Genomic DNA, 15175 nt, shown 5'->3' on the forward strand with positions numbered 1-15175 from the left:
CTTACAGCGTTTTCAAGAGTATTCTTGAGATTAACAGATGTCTGGTTTACATTTACTACGATCTTCTTCAAGGAGCTAGAAGAATGTAGCATCATCAGAAATCTTTGGCACATAAACTACAATAACCATCTCTTTTAGGACATGGACATGTTGCTACGGTCCTTATGCCAAAATTTGATGCTTTGAATCTTGCAAAAGATACTCGTAGACTAGTGTGAACCGCAATGGGTCAAAATGATACACAGAATACCAATACAGATTGAGTCTGATCTCGTGATGGTCAGTGTAGAGAAATTCGCTGTAGACCTTTGAATCTGTTGTGAGCTTCAAGGGGTCCCAACGAGCACCGGGAAGCCTGCAAACCGCCTCAGTGAGTAAGTTGATACTAAAAGACCTGGATTCTAGAATTTTAAAAACGCCCAGAAAACCAAATATAAGGTAAACCTATCTCTAAACTACCTCTATACTTGTTACCAGTATCATCAGTAGTCACTTTCATCATGTTAAACTTCTTCAAGACTCTGGGTATTTCATGACCTGCCCATAGAATCATTAGCAGAAAGGAAGATGCTGTACGGGGGTAAAGAACATCTTGGATAACGGAAACGGAAATTAATAAAAAATAAAATAAGTCAGAATTTCCTTGCCAAAGTACTAGTTTGGTCTTCGAAATATTCTGGCTACCCACTTATGAATGAATTACTCTTCCAAACTAGAAACTAGAAATCATTAGGTAATAAAAAAAAAATAAATAAACGAAGTAATCAAAACACCCACGAAGAATAGTTTTGACTGAACTGTAAAATTATTCGAATGTGCTCTACGCTTTACAGCTTGGTTGGAAGACATTATTAATATAAAAACAAAATCAATGAAAAGAATAACTGGATGTGTCTTTCGGAAAATTCTGTTGAGTCACTTTTATAAGCCTATTAATTTGGGATAGTTTCGTTTTGCTTTTGACAAAAAAAAAAAAAAATCCTTAATGTAACGAATTTAAGATTAGACACCCCCCCCCCTCCCCCAAAAAAGTGGGTTGGGGAGTAAAATACCTACGGCTTCAAAGGTAAAAAAAAAAAAAAAAAAAAAACAAGCGAAGTAATTGTATATCGGCATGTATGCTGTCTTCTATTGCAATAAAGCTGAAAATCATTGCCAGTTGAAACTTTTTACAAAGGAGAAATAGTGTGACAAGAGAGAACGTATTTTTCTTGAAGCCAGTCTCTCTCTCTCTCTCTCTCTCTCTCTCTCTCTCTCTCTCTCTCTCTCTCTCTCATAAATATTACTAATATATATCGAATATATTCAAAATTAACAATAAATTTGCCAGAGAGATATCAAGAATAAATATGCACTCTCTCCGTACCTGTTGTGTACAAGCTTTCTAAATATAACAAAGATGGCGAGTAAAGCAAGAGACTGCAACAAGCGGAAGATTTATCGTTAAAACTGAAAAAAAAAAAATCAATTGTACCTCATATAAAAAGAACACGATTTGAAGTTACATGTGTTACGAGTTGGAAAAGTCCAACCCTCTGTGTGTTGGCGTTTCTTCTCTGAAGTCCGGTTTGGAAAAGTAAGAGTTTGATCATAAAAGTTTTAGTAAAATGAGGCAATAGTTTTCATATTTTAGAAATATCAATGGCTCATGTTCATGAGAATACGCTTGGCTTACTGAGCAACGTTATTCTTTAAAACAAAAACAGGCAGTCGGCAAGCTGTTATTTTTTATGGAGTGGGTGTTTCCAAGTACAGTACGTTTGCTTCAAACAGTGTCCCCTGAAACCCGCAAATACTAGAACACTGAGTTTTCGGAACAGCTTATGTAATTCAAAACTGATAGGGTACGACCAAACACTCAATTTCTTTCATGAGAGAACAATAACTATTCGTTAGAAACCAATGAGTCCAGATATTTAAAAAAAAAAAAAAAAAAAAAAAAAAAAAAAAAAAAAAAAAAAAAAAAAAACCAAGCCCACTGACACCCGCAACAACTAGAACACCTACTTTTCGGAACAGCTTATGTAATTCAAACCGATAGGATATGACCAAACACTCAATTTCTCTCATGAGAGAAAAAGCCGATTCGTTTGAAACCAATGAGTCCGGATATTTTTCAAGAACCCAAGAAAATCTTAATCTGTTAACGTTAACATTCCTACTCTTATGAATAACTCAAACTGATTTACCAGTAGCAAAAGCGTTGCCTATATTGCCAATAAGAGTATGACAGAAACGAGAATATTAAAACGATTTGATGAATAAGACATGAGTACACACATGACTTGGGGCTACATATCTTTGAAATTCATATATAAAAACTATGAACAATTTACATAGACTGAGTTCATAATGAATTTAGAGAGACGAGAAATTTAGATTAAATTGAAATAAAAACAATGATAGTACAACGATGAATTAGCCAAGAAAACGTAGTTACAATCAGATGGATTTATATGGTTACACAGTAAAGAAACTTTCTTTCAAATTTCTTTTTCGGTTTTTAAAAACTGCTTTAATCTTCCATCCGTCACGACACAAGCCTTTTTGTTCCTCAAGAGTTAAGTGCTACTACATATCCTTCCTTTTTCCCTTGTTGTAGGGCAGCGTTATGAACGTGGTGGGGACAGACCTGTCAGCTCGGTGCTCTCTCATTTACAACGGATCAAAATTGTTTTTCTTCGTAAAATTCGTTTTTTTCGTATATGAAGAAAATCTCATAAAGAAAATATAATTGTAAATGGACCTAAAGTACGGACTTGTAAAAGAAAACGACAAAGATTGGTTAAGATGTGTATGTGATGAGTAGTATAAAATGCGCTTTCCTCGAGGGCATTAAAAAAAAAAAAAATACAATGATCGTGATTCTAGAATTGCTGAACATAAATTACTGGGAGGGACAAGAGGTGTTTTTTTTTTTTTTTTAAACTGGCCCCTGGTTGTCATTTGGTAACTTTATGAAGACGTTTGAATCCTTAAAAGTTGACTTTAGAATTGGTAAGAAGATATCTGTCGCTAATAAGATTGTCACAAGCTTCAGTTAATATCACTGAGAAGAAAAAATGAGGATGGTAATGCAAACAAAAGTAAGCCAATGACTGATAAGAGGTCTACCTCGGATATTAATGTTCTCGTCAATTTTGCCGATGAAAGCAGTTTCAAAATGATGACAAAGTCGGTGGAAAATGCGCTAGTGATCATAAAACGAAAGAATGTACTTCGGATTTCGTCAAATGTCGGGGTTGTTTAAAACATAAAAAAAAAAAAAAACTGAATACGAGCTGAATTCATGATGTTGCAAAGTTATCGGTGTGGAAATAAAGCGAGTAGCTGCTGATACAGATCTTGAACACGAATGTTAATATTTTGAATTATGTCGGTTAGAAATAGACCTCGATGAATTAGCTTATAAAATAGTGAGAAGTCTTTTGGTATGGTAAATTAGAATTGTTTGGCGATGGTGCTGATTGTCTTGTGGTTAAAAAGACTTTCCTTTATTTAAGTAATATCGTTGTTAAATATGGGGCCTTTGGTGGATTTGACAGCATGAGCACGTAGTGCGTTCACGAGCGTCATTTACAAATTTGTATGAGTAAAAATAAGGGAGAAAGTCCTGCCGGTCACACAGTGGCAATAAGGGGCCTGATAAAGAAACAGCCATACTATAAATAGAATATAGGTGGTTATAAAAAGAACAATGAATTGCCAGTCCAAACTGACTTTGCTTCTGATAAAAGATGATGAAATAACAGCTCTCATAAGTCTGCTTCATTCTTATATAACAACACTGCAATACCTTGGTAATTGGTTATTAATGACTATGTAACATATATCTTCAATATCATCATTTTGCGCATTTGATTCTTTGTATATTTTAACACCGCTAGCTTATACACTAAAGGCCTAGAGGGGATAGTAGAAAGGATATTGGGAAGAGGCAAAGTAAGTTAGGATAGTGAAATAATATAGCATTTTATCTGACAAGTGAAACTAAAGTCAGACTCAAAACTATACTTCTTTTGTCGTTGAATAAACAAATTAAGTAGAGTTTTTTTTTTTTTTTTTTTTTATCCTAAACCTCCAAACCTAAACGCGAAATTCCCGAGTCAATGTCCCCATCCACCGACTACATAACATCCCTAATCGACGGTGACACATCGAGGAAATCTCCTTCCAAAAAACTACTTCTCGTGCATAAGAAAGAAAACTTGTTGGTTCGACAGGACAAAGAGATGAGGGATGACAAGATACCCCGTCAGTTCCTATAAGGAACGGGTGATGGAGGGCTCCATAATATATGGAAGGACGATTTCTGGTTGTTTTCTCCGATCTTGGATGAGTAAGAAAGTTTTCCATTGCAATTGTACGTTGTCTCAGCCAAATGTGCTCCTAAAATTAAGATTCTTTCAAACTTGAATTATTTTTTCATTGATTTACAATGGATACCTTAATGTACCTTAATGAGAGAGAGAGAGAGAGAGAGAGAGAGAGAGAGAGAGAGAGAGAGAGAGAGAGAGAGAGAGAGAGAGAGAGAGAGAGAATTTAATTTTGTTTCATAAGAAAAGCTATGCATTTGTATTAGCAAAGAAATTTAAATGTTTTGTAATATTATTACGCCTATCAATCACTAAAAGTATTACGTACACAACATATGAATAGCATCATAGGAATCTTAACGAGATTCCAATATTGCAGCAAAGAGCAAGTAACCTCTTGAAGAGTAATGGTTGTTGTGGCCTGATTAGTAACGTCTATGCCTGGAGTTTGCCAGACGGTGGTTCGAGTCCCGCTCAGACTCAATAGTTCCTTTAGTGTCTGCAACCTTACCATTCTTGTAAGCCAAGGTTTGGGGGTTTGGGTGACCCTATAGGTATATCTGCTGAGTCATCAGCAGCCATTACCTGGTCCTAGCTTGGGTGGAGAGGGGGCTTGGGGACTGATCATATAATATATGATCAGTCTCTACGGCATTGACCTGCTTGCTAGGGCAATGTCACTGTCCCTTGCCTCTGCCATTCATGAGCGGCTTTTAAACCTTAAATTGTATCAGACTTTGTAGTGTGGTTTGACAATGGATTATACTGAGACCAAGGAAACAATCGGAGAAGAATATTTTTATATCAATTCCGTTGGAATAAGATCATAAATTCGCTCCTTTCTGTTGCCTTTAAAAAAATAACCTATTTTTGTTAACGATTCCGTTCTTTGAGGATCACATGTTTTATACATGCCCTTCTAATAAGACGGGCTCTGTACGTATTTCAAAAGTTCAAATATTGCATAAAATGTACTTTATTAAGTGCACTTTACTGCATGTTAATGTAAAAACCAATAACAGCGACCACTTAATGCCCTTTGCTAGTCCAGAATCAATAAAAAGATGACGGAAAAACCATTGTATCAGCATTAAGGAACTGATGATCTTGTATCTTGTAATATGGAACGTTATAATAGCCAGGAAAACGATAATAAAAAAAAGTTGAAAAAATTACAGTAAAATTCAATAAAATTTAATGCAAAATTATTCCATACTCCTCTAAAACCATTGCTGCGAAATAACACTACGAAAATATCAGCGTTTTTCTTATATCTTAACATAATGCTTCGATTCCGTTGGGCAATTCAGAGGCATCAAAATGATATCATAGGGTCATCATTCGATCGATTATATAAATCGTCTCTGATACAGTTTTAACATTTATGAAAATTACACGTTCCTTGACAGCCCAATTCACCACTGACAGGCATCATAATTGGCTCTCCAAAAAAGTAATAAATTGGGAAAGGAAGTTATCTTCCCCGACGTTCAACATTTCACTCTGGTATGTTATGAGCCCTGAACAACTACTCCATCTAATGCCTGGAAAATGTCTGACATCACATCTCCAGTTAAAGATAAAAGCCATTGATGGAATTGTAAGATGTTCTCGTGATCGGTCCCGTGTTGCTTGGGTTTTCGTATCGGGGTTTTCATTTTTATCTGTTCATTTGAAATTACAGTTTCAGCAAAGAATTATATTAAAAAATCAAGTAAACATAAATACAGAGACTTTATCGGGTTGTTTGAAGATAAATATCCGGTAGCGTATTAAATCTTAAATATAAATAATGAAAAAAAATATATAAATGCTACTTGAGAATTGAAAGTTAAAATCCTAAAACTCACAAAACTGCAGTTATGAAAGTTTAAGAGACTTGAAAGAGGTCTAATTAAGAGAGAGAGAGAGAGAGAGAGAGAGAGAGAGAGAGAGAGAGAGAGAGAGAGAGAGAGAGAGAGAGAGAGACTCAAAACAATGAAATAAAATAACAGCAAAAATTTGAGTTTCTCATTATTTTATACAGAGCTATGAAAAAATTGAAAGATGGTTACAAGAAACACCATTTGAGAGAGAGAGAGAGAGAGAGAGAGAGAGAGAGAGAGAGAGAGAGAGAGAGAGAGAGAGAGATGGACAAGCCCACCTTGGGTCCTACAAGTGGTGGTCTCTGTCCAAAAGCCCCAGGGGCCTTCTCGCAACACAACCGGTGATGACGGATTGATGACCGTCTGGAGCCACCACTCTCTTGTTTTTGTTCCAGGACTCCACCTCTGGAACAAGGGGCGTCAAGGCAGGGGTTAGTGGGCTAAGGTAAGGGAGTGGAGGAGGATGGGTTAGGAAAGAGACGAAAGGTTCTGGGGGAAAAAATGGTACCTTCGTCATAACGCCCACTTCCTTTCGTCCCATAACCAAAACCATACATTACGGTAATGACGGAATGCAACGAACGGAACGCCTATCTGGCTCGTCTTGCGTGTTAGGCGCGATCGCCATCAATCAACTGTTGTCAGAATCTATAACGCTTTCAATTTCAACTGTAAAATTCGATTTAGTTTGCGATCGTGCCTCCATGGGGTATTCCCGCATCTACTGCTTGTTCGTCAAGGGGATCCACACCAATCTAGGGTAGCATATATCATTGCGTTGATCTTTCAGACTTAGATTGTTCTTTATGTATGTATCTACTAGTCTTGTTTTCTCTCAATACGCTTTATTAACCGGATGATTGCTTTGAAAGACAAGAATTTTAATGCTTCTTCTGTATAAATATCTATTGAACAACAACAACTACAACAACAGTAATTGATACTATTAATAATGATAATCTATGAAAAACAAATGTGTTGAAACATCTATAATATATAATCGAGTAATAATCACTTTTCAGGAATCCCGCTTTAATACCCTATAGTAGTAGTAGTCTCTAAGATATTTGTAACCAACTTCCCAAATATAACAATTAGACAGAAATGCTGAAAACAAAAATTTCCAAATAATGTGCACAGTCTCTGTGCTGGGCACGAATACTTCGTTGGTGCAGCTGAATACGATTTCTGCAATGCTGATTTTGGGTTGTGATACTTCAAATCACAACTCAGGGGAAAACATTAGATAGCTAACATTTGTTTTATGTTATGTCAAGGAGAATTTTTTTTAAAAATATGTTAATTACTTGTGCTAAAACTAATGGGATAAGGATGATAATATTGATAGTATTATTATTGATAATGACAATAATAATAATCCTAATGATGATGATGATGATATCAATCATTATCATCATCACCATTATTAATGTGATTATTTTAATAATTATAATTTTCGCAATTTATTGAGAACCACATTAATAATACAAATAAAGGGATAGTGACCATGATGATGACAATGATGATAAAGAGAAAATAACAAATACAGCAAAAGGAGTATAGTAATAATAATAACAACAACAACAACAACAACAACAACAACAACAACAACAACAACAACAACAACAATAATAATAATAATAATAATAATAATAATAATAATAGCGACATAAAAATTAACTAGTTCAACAAAAGAATGAAGTATATATATAAAAAAAAATTATGAAGAGAGAAGGTTATTAAAAAACTAAGCATAAGAGGATGAAGATGAGTGATGAAAACCATCAACATATGATGAGAGAAAAAAATATATAATAGAACAACAAATAATCATAATAAGAAGATGACAAGAGAATTAATGCCATTATATCAATAGCAAGACGATAAAGAAGTGAGGGAATAAAGGGAAACCACAATAACAAGAATTTGAAGGTGGTGAAAAATTAGCAGTGTACCAAAAAAGAGACGAGAAACAGAGAAATAGAAATACCAATAACAATTGAATTGGATATTGTAATACTCTTTCCTCACCTACGCAAAATTGCTCTTCAACTTAAACCCCTTCCCGTCTCCAAAACAATAACCTTTCCACGCAATCTGGGCCTAAGGTCAAGACCAAAGCAATGTTATATTTCGTGACATTACCAGAGCAAATCATAACACATTTCACGGTTACGTACACATGTACATACGACATATTGGAAATAGTGGTTTGCATGATGAACCGTCCGTAAAGGCAGGCATGGTCGTGTACACGTGTGTATGTGTATGCATGTATGCATATATATACATGTGTGAATATGTATGTGTACCTATAAATAGGAATATATATGTGTATATATATACATATATATCTATATATATTTAATATATATATATATATATATATATATATATATATATACCAAACTATGTAGTATATCTTAGCAGTCCATGTTTGCAAACGGTTATACTCGTACAAGCGGATGAGCAACCTGGCGGAGTATGAAAGCTTTGTGTGTGGAGGAAATGTCCCCTAAATCTCAAAATCACTAGCAGCAGTGTGATAGATTGGGTTTAAGGCGATGGACAAACTGTCTCTTCGGCATTTACTCCTGATGCCCAGCGGTTGATCTTACTAAGATTAGTATGGACCAGCAGGGGTCACTTGCCTTAGATAGGCACTGCGCATCACAAGGAACTGGCTATCCTTTGATATATCTAGCCAATGAATCCTCTGGATTTATTCAGTCATGGAAAGAGAAGATGACAAATTGGCCCCCAGTCCCGGGCGTAGCGGGGTGCTAGGAATCTCCCGGTTTATAAACACTAAAGAAAATGAAATATAGTTTGGATACCTTGGCCCTAAGTGAAACACGTCGTTAAAGGAATGGTAAGGAAACTTTACATCAAGGCCATATATGTATCTTCTCAGGAAGATCAGAAGGAGTTGAGAGAGAAGGGGTAGGAATGATGATGACACCAAGAGCAGAAAAGGCATTAACCGAGTGGAGACCTGTAAATAGTAGATTGTTACCAGCAAAGTTCAAATCAAAGCAGTGCAATATGAGTATTAAAGTTTTCTATGTCCCAACAAAAGATTCCTCTGAAGAAAGAAAATATTAATGCTATGAAGAACTGCAGAGGGTAATAGATGAGATCTCAGAGAGAGATATGAAAATTGTGATTGGTGACTTCAATGCTAAATTTGGAAGGAATAATCAAGGGATAGAGAATGTGATGGGTACCAAGGGTCTTGGCGAAGTTGCAAATGAAAATGGAGCACATTTCAAAAGTTTCTGTTCAGCAAACAATCTTGTCATTGAGGTACTCTTTCTCAAAATAAGAACATCTACAGGTATACATGGACTTCATCATGTGGCAATTACAAAAATCAGATAGATCACATATTGGTAGTGATCACCAGCTCCTCATTGCCATACTGAAATTAAAACTGAAAGCACCCGACAGAAAGATGGATAGAATACCTAGGTTTGATACAACTAAGCTATTAACAGAGAAACATTTGCAATTGAATGTAAGAATCGATTTGCAATCTTAGAGACTTTAAAAGAAGAGCAGACAATAAATGAAGAACGGTGTGATATTAAGAATATATCATTCAGTTGGTAGTGAAGTTTTGGGACACGCAGTTACAAGGAGAAAGCCATGGATATCATATGGTAATTGGGATACTATAAAAAGGAGACAAAGACATAAATTGATTGTTAAAAGTTTTCGAGGAATTAATGAAAATTACAAGGTAGAGCAGGCTAAGTATTCCAGTATTGATAGTGAGGTCAAACGAAAAGCCAGGAATGTCTGGAGAGGATATTTAGACAGTAAAGCAGATAAGGCTGACAAACCTATGAACTCCGGAAGTGGTTATGGTGTAAGAATCCCTCATAGAATTATTAATGAAATCTCGACTGGGGCAAAGAAGATGAAGCATATGCACATCAAAATGGGAGATAGATCTGTTATAACAACAGAAGATGAAGAAAGACAACGTAGGACGAAACACTTTAGTAAAGTTATAAATAGGAGATATGAAGGAAATCATTTGATTTATATACCTGAAGCTGATGGAGCCCTTGATGTGCCCATGAATGAATTCTGTGTGTTTGAAGTCGAGGCAATCCTAAAAAAACTAAAGAGATGAAAAGCTCAGGGATACGATAGAATTAACTGCCGTGCTAATACTGGCCAAAAATGAAGTGGCTCCTAGACTACTTACAAAATTATTTTGTAGAATGTGGCATGAAGAGGTAAAACCTGATGAATGCAAGTTAGGAGTGTTGGTGAAAATGGCCAAGTAAGGAGACCTGACTGACTGCAATAATTACAGAGGCATAACATTTACGTCAGTTGTTATGAAAATATATAGTATGCATATTCTAAAGAGAGTGTAGAGAAAGCTTGATGAAAAGCTAAGAAGATGAACAAGCAGGATTTAGAAAAGGTAAAAGTAGCAATAACCAAATTTTAATTTTGAGACATGTACAGCAATGAGTAGAATATAAAAATAAGACTTTTGAGGGCATTTGTGAACTATGAAAAGCCTTTGATAGTGTGCACCGGGCAATTTTGTGGAGAGTCCTGCGTTATTATGGAATTCCTCTCAAATATGCGAATTTGATGAAGTCTGTGCATGAGCATTGTAAGTGCAAAGTTAATGTTAATGGAGTCTTATCAAATGAATTTCCAGTGAACAGCGGAGTACTGAAAGGGAATGTGTTGTCACCTATGTTGTTTATCCTTCTCATTGATATTGCAATGTGTTGAACAGTCGGAGATGGTAGAGAAGGATTGGGCTGGATTGGTGATAGGAATTTAGCAGACCTAGTGTATGCTGATGATGCTGTCCTTGTGAGCAGAACACCACAGGATTTCCAATGCTTGCTTACCAGAATGCATGAAATATCACACGAGGTTGAGCTGAAGATAAATAGAAAAAAGTCAGAGATGATGAGAACGGAGTATGCAATGGAAGATGAAATATCATTGGAAGGAGAAAGGATTAATGAAGTAAAATCATTTAAGTATTTAGGAACTATGATCTCCAATATAGGGTCTTTAGAATTAGAGTTTAGTGAAAGACTAAAAAAAGCAAATCAGACAATGGCTAGGTTAAGTAGAATTTGGAAATCAAATCGCCTGAAATTACGTATAAAAACCAGACAATATGTCAGTTTAGGAAGATCGGTGTTACTATATGGACAGGAGTCATAGTATGACAATGAAACTATCTCCAGTAGATTTACTAGTTTTGAGAACATAGCCGTCAGAAGAAAATTGGGAGTTGATTGGCAGGACAGGATTAGCAATTAAACTATAAGAGAGATTGCTTGAGTGCCATATATTCAGCAGGGCTCTACAAGGCACTAGAAGAGTTGGAAGATCCAGGCCTACATGGCTGAGGACCATGAAGCAAGAAATAGGAGATGAAGAGTGGCGAAGCATTAAATTAAAAGCTTAAGATATAGACGGCCGGTGAAATCTAACCGAGGCCCTTTGCGTCAATAGGCGTAGGAGATGATGACGATGATGATGATATACATATATACATACATATATATATATATATATATATATATATATGTGTGTGTGTGTGTGTGTGTGTGTGTGTGTGAAAGAGAGAGAGAGAGAGAGAGAGAGAGAGAGAGAGAGAGAGAGAGAGAGAGAGAGAGAGAGAGATCCACAACGTACTAACATCATGTTTTACTCAGCTTCTCAAGAGAACACTGACCCGTCGATTATTTCAGTGCAAGACTTCAGATTCCGAAACCAGTCAGCTGACTGAAAAGATAACAGAGTCGACAAAGGTGGCATTACGAGAGCAAAAAAATAAAAAACTCGAATAAATATAAGCGATCGTGTTCATAAACTAAACAATTAAGAAAGTTAATGTTTACCTTAAGGAGAATGCAATCGTTGTATGCGCTGCCTGTAATCACCCAATTAGGAGACGAACTGCGATTTTACGACTTACAGCTCCCTGGGAGAAGGGTATTGGGTAACAATCCTGCCGCATCTAGTTTGGCAAGCGAAGCCCGAAAAAAAGCAAGAGAAAAAATTAAGGAAAAAATTACGAAAGTCGTTCATGCTGTCCTTTTCTGCGAGAGAATGGTCAATAATATGGGCCTAAAATATGCAAAATCGTTCAAAAATAATTTTGTAAGGTCAAAGAAATGTAGCCAGAAAAAGCCAAGACTTGCTCGCATGTCCTTTGTGATGGAGGATAAAAAAAGGCAATTGAAAATCTCGTTCACACTGTTCTTTTGGAAGAAAATTCGATCAGGAAGAGAGAGAGAGAGAGAGAGAGAGAGAGAGAGAGAGAGAGAGAGAGAGAGAGAGAGAGAGAGAGACTGCGCCGTATCCTTTCACCGTTCACACGATCCTATTACGGGACGAGAATATCAACATCAGATAAAAAGGAAAATTGAAAAAAAAAGCAAAAGTCATTCACACCATCTTATTGTCAGACTGAGAATAATCACGAGTATAATACACAATGATATGAAAAATGGTAGAAAAGAGAGAGAGAAGAAATAAGCAAAATTGGTCTAGTAACCTGTTCTAATACAAGATAGTCAATGAGTTTTCTTAAAAAAAAAAAATATCCCCAAACATATAAACTTACAGGAAAAACCATCTGATATTTATTAAATGGAGTTGTGACATCTTTATCCTTATATCATGAAAGTATTTATTAGCCAATGACCAAAGGGAATCATCTATCAGTGGTTATCAACTAAATGTGTTTACTTGAATTTGTCCAAATCTTTCTCTCATTTCTTGACCGATTTCTATATCAATCTAACATACAAACGCCTGTAAGACGTTGCCTGCTCCCAATTACCTTTAGCAAATAAAATATTGAAGTAAAACTTAGAATAAAGATATATCTAGCTTATAAAACCCGTTTAATGGTATTGATATGTGTTCACAAAGTATTCATCCTGATAAGTTATAGTCCGAAATATAAATATGAAATTAAAAACATGCAAATATCTGTGGGGCATAACCATGATGCTACTAGCACCTATCTCTAAAGATTCAATGTCTAGAATCTTCCAACAGCCGTCGAAAGTCTGATGTAAACAACATTGGGACCGTAGTAGATGACGATCAAAATTTGTTGTAGTAGCCTATTGGAAACGTCCCTGCCTGGAGATCTGTTGTACTGGGGTTCAAGCCCCACTCATGCTAGATAGTTTCTTGTAGTGTCTGCACGCTAACCATCCTTGAGAGCTAAGGACTGGGGGCATGGGGAAACCTATAGTTCTACCTGCTGAATCATCAGAAGTCATTGCCAGGCCCACCCTTGTCCTACCTTGATTGGAGAGGGGACTTAGGCGCTGATCATATGAATATATGGTCAGTCTCTAAGGCAGCGTCCTGCTGGGGCATTGTCATTGTCCCTTGCCTCTGCCATTAATTATTGACCTTTAAACCTTTGAAAACAAGCCAATTGAATAAAAAAGACAGGTAGAGCATATAAGTGTCTTTACCCAATGGAAATACATCTCAAAACTGTTGTTCAAACCCTCCTCCTGCCACCACTCCAGAGTTGAAGGAATATACCTGCAAGGAGGTCACAAACACGAGGAAAACTAATGACCAACTAAACTTCTTGAAAGATGAAATGCCATTTACTAGACCCCTGCAAACAGAGGTTAGAAAGACTTCCATCTTCAAGAAGGAAAATTTTAAAATTACAAATGAACGACATATATAAAAAATAAACGAGGACAGGAGAAATGGCTAGTCGAGAACCCTACCTCTCTGGGAAAGGGTTAGAAAAGTTAGGATTGTTAATTTCCCTTTAGGTCGACCGCAGAGTTCAATCTTCTGGCCAATAGAAGGCCTCAAACTTGAGTTATTTGCGACGTTATTTTACCCCAGCATAACTTACTAGACATCAGGGTATCGTGAACCCTTCATTTTCCAGGTAATTAACGATTCTAAAGATTTTTTGATGAGGATTAATTATTAACAATTTTCGCTTCATGCGGGGGACTGGTTGATCGGATAACAATTTGCTCAACAATAAACAAGGAAACTGATGTCTTCATCATGCAAATATCTCATCCTTAAATCTTTTTAAATGAATCGGTTGAAAGTTTATGTATACTTAAGAAAACCCAGGTAAGCCCGCTTTTGGTCTTGTTTTCTTTAAAACCTGTTGAAGGACCAAATAATAATTTCATAGTGTTTCTAAGTATCCATAAAGTAATTACTTAATAAAACAACAATAGTGAAAGTATGTTGAGTCTAATTTCACTATATATATATATATATATATATATATATATATATATACATATATATATACATATACATATATACACACACACACACACACATATATATATATATATATATATATATATATATATATATATATATATATATATATATAAAGTGTACATACAACTCGAGCAGCACATTGTTATTTGAAATGAGATTCGATGATTCTTATTAAATAATGAAAGAATGCTTTAGCCTCCAGTACAGTGACCCGGTTGTTAATGTACATACTCCAGACTACACAATCGTCAGTAAGGATTTCCAGGTTGGTTCTTGAAATTATGCATATATCTAACATTGATTTAAATTGGTTATAATCTCTCTTCTCGGGGCTGCCAGATCTTTGGTTGGCAGCTTTTAATTAGCCGTATAAAATTTGCTTTGGGAGCCGTTCATCAGGAATATGGCATTTGGCGAGCAGTGCTTCTATGCTTATGCAAATTGTTTATTCCGGAATCACTGTATGTGGAATATAATCTTTCCTTTTGAGACGTAAACTGTTTATTATATATATTTGGACTTTGTTGTTTGTTCTGGAAACACTGGTGCCCAGCTTGCCAAAAAAAAAAAAAAAAAAAAAAAAAAAAAAAAAACTGAAGGCGCGTATATTTTCCACAACAAATCGCCCTCAATATCATTGGTGGAAGAAACAATGCTACAATGGGTTTTGAACAATGGTACCACCCGCAGTCTTCTATCAAT

Source organism: Palaemon carinicauda, chromosome 38 (genome assembly GCF_036898095.1).
Source record: "Palaemon carinicauda isolate YSFRI2023 chromosome 38, ASM3689809v2, whole genome shotgun sequence".
NCBI classification, from domain to species: Eukaryota; Metazoa; Arthropoda; class Malacostraca; order Decapoda; family Palaemonidae; genus Palaemon; species Palaemon carinicauda.